The sequence below is a fragment of the Pristiophorus japonicus genome, chromosome 7 (assembly GCF_044704955.1).
Source record: "Pristiophorus japonicus isolate sPriJap1 chromosome 7, sPriJap1.hap1, whole genome shotgun sequence".
In the NCBI taxonomy this organism is placed as follows: domain Eukaryota; kingdom Metazoa; phylum Chordata; class Chondrichthyes; family Pristiophoridae; genus Pristiophorus; species Pristiophorus japonicus.
The window spans coordinates 160,098,849-160,111,546 of record NC_091983.1 but is presented as its reverse complement, the minus strand read 5'-3'; positions in this window follow the sequence as shown (position 1 = coordinate 160,111,546).

Sequence of the window (12,698 nt, the reverse complement as noted above, 5' to 3'; positions counted from 1 at the left end):
TGCAATGTGAAGGTCGACAAAAGACTTTCATCCAAAGTTCAGGGGGTAGGGGTTCTTCTTGGCTGCAATAGCAGAGTAAATATGGTGTGGTGAAACTTCATGCTTCCACCTGAATTCTTGGGATTAGGGTAGTTTAAATTTGGCAGGATTCTGGCATTGTTTCAGCCAGGCCATTTGACTGCAGTGGGAAGAGTGAAATGGTTGCAGCACCTACTGCAAGACTAGCGGCACTGGCAAAAGGACAAAATATATATAGATTTTCCACAAATCTCTTACCTTGCCTAATGCAATGTATCTCTTTGTAGCTGATTCCAGGGTTACAGTAATATATTGGTTATGGTACTGGACTAATAAGTCCCAGACATTCTGAGCTCAATTCCTACTGTGATAAATAGTGATGTTGAATTTAATATATCTGGTCATTTCTGGATTAGCACCAGAGAAAAAATAGCATTATATTGAAAAACCCAACTGATTCTTTCAGGAAGGGAATCTGCTGCCTCTATCTGGTGTGACCTACATGTGACTCCAGCTTTCCAGTTCCTCACTACATGGTTGACTCGGCGTGCCTTCTGAGGTGCTTTAGCAAACCATTCAATTGTAAAAACAATCAGTACTTGAGAAAAAATACCACCACCACCTCAGAACAACTAGGGATAGGCAATAAATGTGGCCTTGCCACCATCGTCCAAATTCTGAGAACAAATTAAATAAAAAAGTTCATTTTTAAGTTTCCCCACGGCCCACAGTGATACGTCCTTACTACACAGTAAAAATGCACACGAGGCCCATGCTTGAGAGAAGCTCAGTCTGTGACCTGTGATGAAGGTGGGTGGAGCTTCCCCTTTTATACCTGAAGGTCCAGGTTAGGAGTGTCTCCCACCTAGTGGTCAATGTTCTCACAGTGTACAACTTAGGTCAGTTTATACATGGGTTACAATGCTGGTTGAATACATGACATCACCTCCCCCCCCAAAGTCTTATTGGGATCACAGGTTGAGTCTCTCTGGTGGTTTACGCTCCCTTGTAGAGCGCCTGAGTTGGGGCTCCGGTTGTTGGGCGTTGGCCTGAGTGTCTGCTGTTTGCAGTGCCTCAGGCCTGTCTGGACTGCCCACAGTGACTGGGCTCTCCTCCCTTTGGTTCCGGTGTTCGGTCACCTGTGGTGGAGTGAACTCTATATCGTGTTCTTCCTCTGCTTCTTCTATGGGGTTGCTGAACCTCCTTTTTGTTTGATCCACATGTTTGCGGCAGATTTGTCCATTGGTAAGTTTAACTACCAGAATCCTATTTCCCTCTTTGGCAACCACAGTGCCTGTGAGCCATTTGGGCCCTGCAGCGTAGTTGAGGACAAAAACAGGATCATTTACATCAATACATCGCGCCCTCGCATTCCTATAATGGTAGTGATATTGTGACTGGCGCCTGCTCTCGACAATTTCTTTCATGGTGGGGTGTATAAGGGATAATCGGGTTTTGAGCGTCCTTTTCATTAGCAGCTCTGCGGGTGGAACCCCTGTGAGCAAGTGTGGTCGGGATCTATAGGCCAACAGGAGGCGTGACAAGCGGCTTTGTAGGGAACCCCCTTGGAATCTGAGCATCCCCTGTTTGATTATCTGCACTGCTCGTTCTGCCTGGCCGTTTGAGGCCGGCTTGAACGGTGCCGTTCTAACATGGTTAATTCCATTGCCTGCCATGAAGTCCTGGAATTCAGTGCTTGTGAAGCACGGGCCATTGTCGCTGACCAAGATGTCCGGTAGACCGTGGGCGGCGAACATTGCCCGTAGACTTTCTACCGTGGCAGAGGAGGTGCTTGAATTTAAAATGTCACACTCGATCCATTTGGAGTAGGCGTCTACTACAACCAAAAACATTTTCTCCATGAAAGGACCTGCGTAGTCCACATGGATGCATGACCAAGGCTTGGCGGGCCATGGCCAGGGGCTAAGGGGGGCTTCCCTGGGCGCATGGCCCAGCTGGGCACACGTGTTGCACTTGCGAACACAAAGTTCCAGATCTGTGTCTATCCCTGGCCACCAAACGTGTGACCTGGCAATTGCCTTCATCGTGACAATGCCCGGGTGCCCATTGTGGAGTTCTCTCAGGAACACCTCTCTGCCCATCTGGGGCATGACTACGCGGTTTCCCCACAGTAGGCAATCAGCCTGAATCGAGAGTTCATCCTTGCGCCTGTGAAATGGTTTAAATTTCTCAGGGCATGCCCTGTACGTGGCTGCCCAGTCCCCATTCAGGACACATTTCTTGACTAGAGACAATAGCGGGTCTCTATTTGTCCAGACTTTAATCTGACGGGCTGTCACGGGTGAGCCTTCGCTTCCGAAAGCATCAACAGCCATGACCATCTCAGCACCATGCTCGGTAGCCCCCTCAGTGGTGGCTAGTGGGTGCCTGCTGAGTGCATCGGCGCAGTTTTCGGTGCCCGGTCTGTGCCGAATTGTGCAGTCATAGCCCACCTCTGTATGCGGGCCGATGCGTTTGCATTTATGGCCTTGTTGTCGGCCAAAAGGGACGTTAGGGGCTTGTGATCTGTCTCCAGCTCAAATTTCCTGCCAAACAGGTACTGGTGCATTTTCTTTACTGCATATACACATGCGAGCGCCTCCTTTTCTACCATCCCGTAGCCCCTTTCTGCCTGGGACAGACTCCTGGAGGCATAAGCTACCGGCTGTAACTGACCCTTGGCATTGACATGCTGCAACACACACCCGACACCATAGGACGACGCTTCGCACGTTAACACAAGTTTCTTACATGGGTCGTATAGCGTTAACAGATTGTTGGAACATAACAAATCGCGTGCTCTATTAAAAGCCCTTTCCTGGCTGTCCCCCCAGATTCATTCGCGACCTTTGCGTAGGAGCACGTGTAGCGGCTCTAGCAGCATGCTCAATTTGGGAAGAAAGTTACCAAAAATAGTTCAGGAGCCCCAGGAACGAACGCAGCTCCGTCGTGTTACGGGGTCTGGGTGCTCTCTGGATCGCTTCCGTCTTGGATGCAGTAGGGCTGATCCCGTCTGCTGCTATCCTCATCCCCAGGAATTCTACCTCTGGAGCTAGGAAGACGCACTTCGCCTTTTTCAGTCGCAGACTTACCCGGTCCAGTCTGCGTAGCACCTCCTCCAGGTTGTGGAGGTGTTCTTCAGTATTGTAACCCGTAATGAGGATGTCGTCCTGAAAAACCATCGTCCCTGGAATCGACTTGAGGAGGCTTTCCATATTTCGTTGGAAGATCGCGGCGGCCGAGCGAATCCCGAACGGACATCTGTTGTACTCAAACAACCCCTTGTGTGTTGAGATGGTGGTCAGCTTCTTCGACTCACTCGCCAGCTCCTGGGTCATGTAAGCTGAGGTCAGGTCCAATTTTGAAAAAAGTTTGCCACCGGATAGCGTCGCAAAGAGGTCCTCCGCTCTCGGTAGCGGGTACTGGTCTTGGAGTGACACCCGATTGATGGTGGCCTTGTAATCGCCACATATCCTGACCGACCCATCCGCCTTGAGCACCGGCACAATCGGGCTCACCCAGTCACTGAATTCGACTGGCGAGATGATGCCTTCCCTCAACAGGCGGTCCAATTCGCCTTCTATCTTTTCCCGCATCACGCACGGCACCGCTCTGGCCTTGTGGTGTACTGGTCTGGCGTCCGGGTTTGTGTGAATCACTACCTTGGCCCCCATGAAAGTGCCAATGCCGGGTTGAAATAATGAGTCAAATTTGTCCAGGACCTGTGAGCATGAAACTCACTCCACAGAGGAAATTGCATTGACATCGCCCCATTTCCAGTTCATGACAGCAAGTCAACTCCTCCCCAGTAGTGCGGGACCATCCCCTGGGACAATCCAGAGTGGCAACCTATTCTCCGAATCTTTGTGGGTCACGACTACCGTGGCGCTGCCTAGCACCGGAATGATCTGCTTTGTGTAAGTCCGTAGCTGTGTGTCAATCGGCGATAATTTTGGCCTCCTGGCCTTGGATGCCCACAACTTTTCGAACTGTTTGATACCCATCAGGGACTGGCTGGCACCCGTGTCTAACTCCATTGATACTGGGATGCCATTGAGGAGCACTTTCATCATTATCGGTGGCGTCCTGGTGTATGAACTGTATACGTGCTCCACATGAACTCGCTGAACTTCAGCTTCCAGCGATTTCCCCCAGTGTCCATTTCTGCAATTTCTGCAGGTATTTTGCTCATCTCTGCAAACTCCGGCTGAATGTATGCCTCCACGCCTCCAGCATGAGTTGCGGTTTGAAAAAAAAGGTCCCTTGCCAGTCGATCGTCCCTGACTGCCCCTGTTATTGTCCTTGAGTGTACCATTAACAGGTGTTGATGGCCCCATTACTGGCCGCATTGTCCCTTGCAATGGCGTGATTCGCTGTTCAGCTTGCCATTGTCTCTGTCGAACTCCCCCTCTGGGTTCGACTACATGTTGGGGCATGCCTGACTGCCCTTGTCTGCCTGGAGAACTGTGTGCTGCTTTAACAATGTTGAATCTCTGTCCCAATCATTCCTTAACACAGTACCTCTCGTCTGTTCTGCTACACAGTATAAATGCACACGAGGCCCATGCTTGAGAGAAGGTCAGTCTGTAATCTGTCCTTTATTCCTTAGCACTCAAGTCATGAAGGTGGGTGGAGCTTCCCCTTTTATACCTGAAGGTCCAGGTTAGGAGTGTCTCCCACCTAGTGGTCAGTGTTCTCACGGTGTACAACTTAGGTCAGTTTATACATGGGTTACAATGCTGGTTGAATACATGACACACAGCAGCCCTCCATTTCACAACATATAGCATTCCTCTCAGTCTTGTCTAATTACAATATACCCGCCTATACTTGGAGGGACATCACTTCAGGCAGGAGATTGTTCAAATACCATCAGATGGTGGGAAGTCAGTGGAATAGTTCTCTACTTTATTTTCCTCTCTCACTCAGGTTGCACTGGTTTGTCGACATAGCTGAAGAGAAAAGTTAGTTTCCAGCTGTTTTTAAACATTGATCTCTCAGTATCTTGCTATGTCTCGCTGCTTCTATGTATCATTCAGCCTGGCTACTAGTTTTATCGTATGGATTGGCCTTATGGTGTGGTATTTTCTGCTTTTCAAAAGAGTCAGGAGAATGACTTAAGCATGCCAAATGATCACCAGGAGTCATTAGCACAGTAAAAAGTAAATGTTAATCCCATGCATGCTATCACATTCATGGCATGTATAAAAGGGTGAAGATTTCAGTTCAAAAGTCACTTGTGGTCTGCTTATGTAAACTGCCTTTTTGCCTGAAGCACAAAGCAAAGATGTGGGAAGAAAGCACAAACCATAACAGTCATGACACTCGTAATTGATTAATTAATGTACAGTAATTCTCCCATTTCATATAATCATAGAATCATACAGCACAAAAGGAGACCATTCAGCACTTGATGCCTGTGCCAGATTTGTATCTTTCAGTTCCCCATTACTCTGTCGTATCAGGATGCTTCTACATTTTGGACAGGCTGCCTGGTTTCAAAATGTAGTAGCTGGAAATTGTTAAGAGGCAAGCCAAACAACAAAACATTTTAAAATTAAAGTCTTTGGCCTTAAAATTTGCAGGGGGTTCTGCAGACCCCCCGGCTCAACTCTAGTGGGAGACCTTCAGAAGCCCCGCAGAAGTTCAGGGTAATTTTCCTCCCCTTCCTGCTGTGTTTCGTGATATATAGGCATTAATTATTAAGGTTTTTAAAATGCTGAATGGAATTTTATTATTGGTAAAAGCAAATCTGAGAACTCAAGCTACGATCTCACAACTGTCCGTTCAAACTGTTACAGGACAGGCAGTGGTGAGTGTCAGTTCAAACTGTTACAGGACAGGCAGTGGTGAGTGTCAGTTCAAACTGTTACAGGACAGGCAGTGGTGAGTGTCAGTTCAAACTGTTACAGGACAGGCATTGGTGAGTGTCAGTTCAAACTGTTACAGGACAGGCAGTGGTGAGTGTCAGTTCAAACTGTTACAGGACAGGCAGTGGTGAGTGTCAGTTCAAACTGTCACAGGGCAGAGGCCCCAATGTTGCCCAGTTTTTTCAGCGCCCAGCGATTTTTCTGGCGCTGAAGTTTATTTCAAAGATTCCCCAATGTTGGGGTGCCGGCGTCAATTACCAGTGCCAGAATGTTTGATGCCATACATTCTGGCACTGCCACACATTAAAAAATATCTTACGTGCCATTTCAGGCCATTAGGTCAACTTTCCTCATCAACGATATTTTTAAAATCTGCGCATAGACCCTAGAAATATTTACCTGTAGTTACGGAAATCCGCGCTGGCCCGCTCCTATCTCCGGCCGAAGGGCCTCCCCAGCTATTTTATATAAACTTTATGCAGCTTAAAAATTAAATAAGATTTAAAAAAACTTACCATTAATGCTCCTAAATCCAATTAAAAGAAATCCAAAGTCTGTGTTGACTGCTGCTGGAGTGACTTTGGCAGCTTGTATCAGCCAAAGGAGCTCCCCGAAGAGGTACGCAAAGTGATTCTTTTTCTGCGCATGCGCAATGAGTCGGTCGTTTATTTTTTGAGCGCATGCACTGTGCGTTTCAGGCGCACACTCTATGCCCCACCCCGCGAGATCAACTCGGGTAGTGTCGGTGCTAGAAGGTGCTGCAAGGTACAGTGCGAGCTGGTGCAGGTGGGCGATGCAGTGAAGAGTGACGTCATCAAGGTCCAGCTTGGTGATTGGAGCGTGGGCAGGTACAGCAGGAGCAGCGAGGTCGGGACAAAGGAGCGGCGAGAGATTGTAGAGGGACGTGATTGGGGCCCAGGAGAGGCGTGAGTTCGGGGCCAGAAGAGCCGAGGGCCCAGGGGCAGTACGGGCCAGCCCACACTGCGATATATGTGCGCACTAGGTCTGTGCAACAGAGCAGGTCTCCAGTCATCCTGTTTAATCCTTGCCACTGGACCAAGACCTAGCTCTGTCAACGGCCACCACACATTAAGAAACTCCACGCACAGGCATCTTCCACCCTTCAAGATGTAGTTCAGGATCTAGAATATTAGGTCCTTCATTGAACCACCTGTGAACTCATCCTTTTTGGCGTGGAAGCAAGTCATCCTCATTTTGAGAAACTGCCTATGATCAAAATGAAGATGATGATTGAAAAAAACTTGCAATTTTTATTTTCAGCGCTGAGGGGCCAAAAAAAATGGTCCAGGTGAGTGCATGCCATTTTTTTAAATTCGGGTAACTTAGGCCCAGAGAGTGGAGAGTGTCAGTTCAAACTGTCACTGGATAGACAGTGGAGAGCACCAGTTAAAATTGTCACAGGGCAGAGAGTGGAGAACGTCAGTTCAAACTGTCCCAGGACAGAGAGTGGAGAACGTCAGTTCAAACTGTCCCAGGACAGAGAGTGGAGAACGCCAGTTCAAACTGTCACAGGACAGAGAACCCTCTCCACTACTTGATCAAATACCTCAATCAAGTTAGTCAAATGCCATTTGCCTTTAACAAATCCATCCTGGCTTTCATTTATTAATATATTTCCAAATGCCAATTAATTTTGTCCCGGATTTTTGTCTCTAAATGTTTCTCCACCACCAACGTTAGGGTGACTGGCCTATAGTTGCTGAGTTTATCTCTCTCCCATTTTTTGAATGGGGTGTAACATTTTCAATCCTCCAGTCCATTGGCACCACTCCCATGTCTAAGGCAGATTGGAAGATTGTGGCCAAAGCCTCTGCAATTTCCACCCTTATTTCCCTCAACAACCGAGGATGCAGTCCATCTGCGTCGGGTGTCTTTTCTACTTTGTCTGCTGCCAACCCTTTAAGTACCTCCTCTTTATCTATTTTATCCTAATCAATTTCTCTGCTACCTTCTCCCTTACTGTGACATTGGCAACATACACCTCTTTAGTGAAGACAGATACTTGTGCCTGAAGTTTCTTTAGGAAATACAGCCCATTCAGTTAAAAATAAAATGTAATCATGTGGAGATATAAAGGTGATTCCCCAAAATAAAGTGTAATGTCACTTTGCACCTTTTTGCTTCTACAGCTCACAAGAAGATCTTTTCGGTCCTGAATCAGCTCCACCCTTCCTTTGACTGGATAATTCTTGCTAAATTTATTTCTCACTAGCCTTCAATTTTCCCAATCCAAATTCCATGTTACTCTCCAACTTCAATTTCAATCCCTCTAGTAGGTACCACTCGTGTCTAATTGTTTCATTAATTAGATAGATTCTCGATGGACTATGTGTTAATGCTTTAAAAATTGTCTCACTTTCTGAGCCACATTAACCATTTCATGCCTTGCTGTTATCAACTAACTGAGCATTTCTGAGACCCGTTCTTCAGTGCAAATTCATTTGCACACTCATGCCATATGTACCATCTGATCCAAGTCATTCTCGGGCTTTCAGGTGATCTTTTCAAAAGTTTGTAGTCGTCTGGAGATCTTTGCTCATCTCCCACTGCATGGTCCCAATGTCTTGGGTAGTGACCAGGTTATCAATACAGTTTTCTTAAAAGGTACATAGGCAAGGACACAAATGTCTCCAAGAGAAAGCTATTGGATTACTATTCTTAAACGAACTTTCCTGACTTTCACTGAAATGTTATGAAAATTTCCACTTGGTGGTGTACTTCAAAAAGATTTAAACCTGTTTATATCTTGCATCTTGAGTCAGGCATCCCATTAATTACTATTCATATTCATGAGCTCTGCAGGAACGTTACTGTCCAATACAATATTAAAGATAGAAAACATGGATCAAACGTTCCCACTTGGTCCAAGTTGTCAACATACAATAAAAAAATATATCTTTATAACCAGCTATGTTGTGCCCGAATCCGTTTCATCATTTCAAACTTATCACAAATCCAAATTACAAATTGCTGCATTGACAGGTTTTGTCAATGTTCAATGTTATTTTCCCACAAACATTCTATTGACTCTGGATCAGTTCCCATGGACTGGAGGGTAGCTAATGTAACACCACTTTTTAAAAAAGGAGGGAGAGAGAAAACAGGGAATTATAGACTGGTTAGCCTGACATCGGTAGTGGGGAAAATGTTGGAATCAATTATTAAAGATGAAATAGCAGCGCATTTGGAAAGCAGTGACAGGATCTGTCCAAGTCAGCATGGATTTATGAAAGGGAAATCATGTTTGACAAATCTTCTAGAATTTTTTGAGGATGTAATTAGTAGAGTGGACAAGGGAGAACCAGTGGATGTGGTGGATTTGGACTTTCAAAAGGCTTTTGACAAGGTCCCACACAAGAGATTAGTGTGCAAAATCAAAGCACATGGTATTGGGCGTAATGTATTGACGTGGATAGAGAACAGGTTGGCAGATAGGAAGCAGAAAGTCGGAATAAACGGGTCCTTTTCAGAATGGCAGGCAGTGACCAGTGGAGTGCCGCAGGGTTCAGTGCTGGGACCCAGCTATTTACAATATACATCAATGATTTAGATGAAGGAATTGAATGTAATATCTCCAAGTTTGCAGATGACACTAAGCTGGGTGGTGGTGTGAGCTGCGAGGAGGATGCTAAGAGGCTGCAGGATGACTTGGACAGGTTAGGTGAATGTGCAAATGCATGGCAGATGCAGTATAATGTGGATAAATGTGAGGTTATCCTCTTTGGTGGCAAAAACAGGAAGACAGAATATTATCTGAATGGTGACAGATTAGGAAAAGGGAAGGTGCAACGAGACCTGGGTGTCATGGTACATCAGTCATTGAAGTTTGGCATGCAGGTACAGCAGGCGGTGAAGAAGGCAAATAGCATGTTGGCCTTCATAGCTAGAGGATTTGAGTATAGGAGCAGGGAGGTCTTACTGCAGTTGTACAGAGCCTTGGTGAGGCCACACCTGGAATATTGTGTTCAGTTTTGGTCTCCTAATCTGAGGAAGGACATTCTTGCTATTGAGGGAGTACAGCGAAGGTTCACCAAATTGATTCCCAGAATGGCAGGACTAACATATGAGGAGAGACTGGATTGACTGGGCTTGTATCCACTGAAGTTTAGAAGAATGAGAGGGGATCTCATAGAAACATATAAAATTGGGCAGGTTAGAGGCATGAAGAATGTTCCCGTTGCTGGGGAGTTCCAGAACCAGGGGTCACAGTCTAAGAATAAGTGGTAAGCCATTTAGGCCCGAGATGAGGAGAAACTTCTTTACTCAGAGAGTGGTTAGCCTGTGGAATTCTCTACCGCAGAAAGTTGTTGAGGCCTGTCGAAATCTCGACCTCCGATAAACGATTGAGACACCTTCAGCTCCGGCAGAAGTTTCTTTAATTTACTTGCTAGCAAGGGAAAGGTCACACTCAGTCAATGGCTAATTGAACACCTCCGCAATGGTACAATTTCACGAGATATTTATACAGTAAAACCCTAGTTATGATCGCTCCCTGTGTATTGGCTCTGTCTCGCAGTCAGTGAATACAGATAAAGAGTTAATTACTACATCCTTGTCCTGACATGGTTTCCAGATATTTCCTTTTGTCAGGGTTATTAGTTGGCCAGCCGGCCATTACTCGATGAGAGTGTGGTAATGAGCTATTACCTGCCTTGCATTGTGTCAGGATTGTCCAGTTTCCTAGTCAGTTATCTTTTTGCATCAAATGGATGAGGTCTCTACAAGAGATAATGGCTGGTGGTTTGAGTACTTCGAAAAGGGTGGGGTGGAGTGGAACTGGTGTTGTATAGACAATAGGAGAGCACCATGGTGGGGTGGGGGGGGGGGGGAGGGTACTTGTCTCAGCAGGACTTGTCTCCTAGCTGTCTGGTGGCTATCAGCCATTTCAAGTCAGGTTTAGCTGTTTATGCAAGCCGACTGCTTTATGCAGAAATTTCTGGAAGGACCAGGACTCCATGTTGTTATATATTGCAAAGGGCACAAAAATACCATGTGGTATCAGCTTAGATAAAAATACATTTCCACATTCCCCCATTTTGTCCTTCACAAGGACAACTTAATCCATTCTGATCTTGTACAGTCTCTCTATTTCCATTTCCACACAAGAGCCTTCAGTAGTTGTTGCTACCATAACTCTAGCCGTGGTCTCGGTAGGTAACATGGTTTTTCCCACCCTGGCACAGCAACACGTAACCAAGACAAATAATAGATAGGGGGCGAAGACTATCAGCAGGAATATGATCAAACCCTGTACCACAGATCTCCCTAGGGATCCCAACCATCCCGATGCCCAACCCCACAAGGTGATACCATCCTGGCCAACTGTCTGTTTATACTCTATTACCCTTTTCCTAATGTATTCAGCTAGACTGCCGATTTCTTCTGATTTCTCTGGGATATATGTACAGCATTCTCCACCTATTAATGCGCATGTCCCTTCTTCCTTGGCTAGGAGATAATCTAAGGCCATACAATTTTGGAGAGCCACTGTTCGAATAGTTACCATTTCATCATTCACCCCTTCAAAGGCTTGGGAAGTTGCGTTGACTACTGATTCGACTAAGTTAGCCAGTTCCCGTAACTGCCATTCGGTTGATGCTATTCCATAAGGTGGCACCATTACCTTGAATATTCCGTTTAGCCATGTCAAATCCCGTTTAAATCTATGACTTCCATTGGCATCCCTTAGAGTCTTGATTGATCTGATAAAGGGTACCACATATCCTAAGTAACAGGACCCTGTCCAGTTGGCTGGTAACCATGGGTAGGCTTTATGGCCACAAATAAAGTAGGTGCAATTAGAGGACGTCAGCTCCTGATCCTTTCGCGCCATCCATACTCGAGTGGTCTCACCTTCCCACCCTTCACCAGGGGCTTTGTATTGGACCATTGCCCAGCCAACGGTTGCTATCTTTCTCCCATCAGTGGGATTAGTTGTGGCTTGCCATTTAGTCATTTGGGAACACTTGCTGCATCCCATTTCTGGTCCTTTAGTCTCATCACTCACTAGGCATATTATACCTTCAGGATTTCCTATTCCGGGAGTAATACTAAGGTTAATATTATAAGTGGGCTGGTACCATCCCTGGAAGGCTGCAAGTTTATACCTTGCTGACCTCCATTTTGTTTGCTCCTTCGTTTCTGACACCTTGGTTAGGTTTGTCCTATTTTGCACTCATTCAACCACTCTACCATTTCTGATTCGTTAAAGGGGACAGATCTCAGGGGAATACCCCCTTTGGAGTGGACAGGTACATGGGAACATATCCAACAACTCGACAAGTTTCTTTCTTGAGCATACTTATGACTCAGTGCCATAAATACGTTTACTTGCAGTTCCCTTCGGTGGCGTGTCTGTACCCCTGGTATAATCAATAATGCCCAGCACCATCAGTCCCCATAGTCCGTACAGTTCCTTATTCAGTCTTCCTTTTTCTGTTCCTCTGGTTCTTTCTTCCCTTCCTCCTGGTTGGGTGCCCTTTTGCAATGGGACGCATGGATCCATGTTGGTCTTTCCTTTACCTTGATTGCAGTATTAGTCGCCAGCAAGACCTGGTATGGTCCTTCAAATCTTGCTTTTTCTTTTAAAGATTTTGATGTAAACGAATTCCCCGGGCTCCAGGTTATGACACTTCCCTTCCGCTGGCTTGACTTGAGCTTCCTTTACCTGTGAATGAAAGCTGGAAATACATTTGGTTAGTGCAATACAATAACTCAACATATTTTCCTCCATTTTGTGGATGTCCATTTGTTTTGCAGTAAATGGTGCTGTAAAAGGTAGTCGTTGGG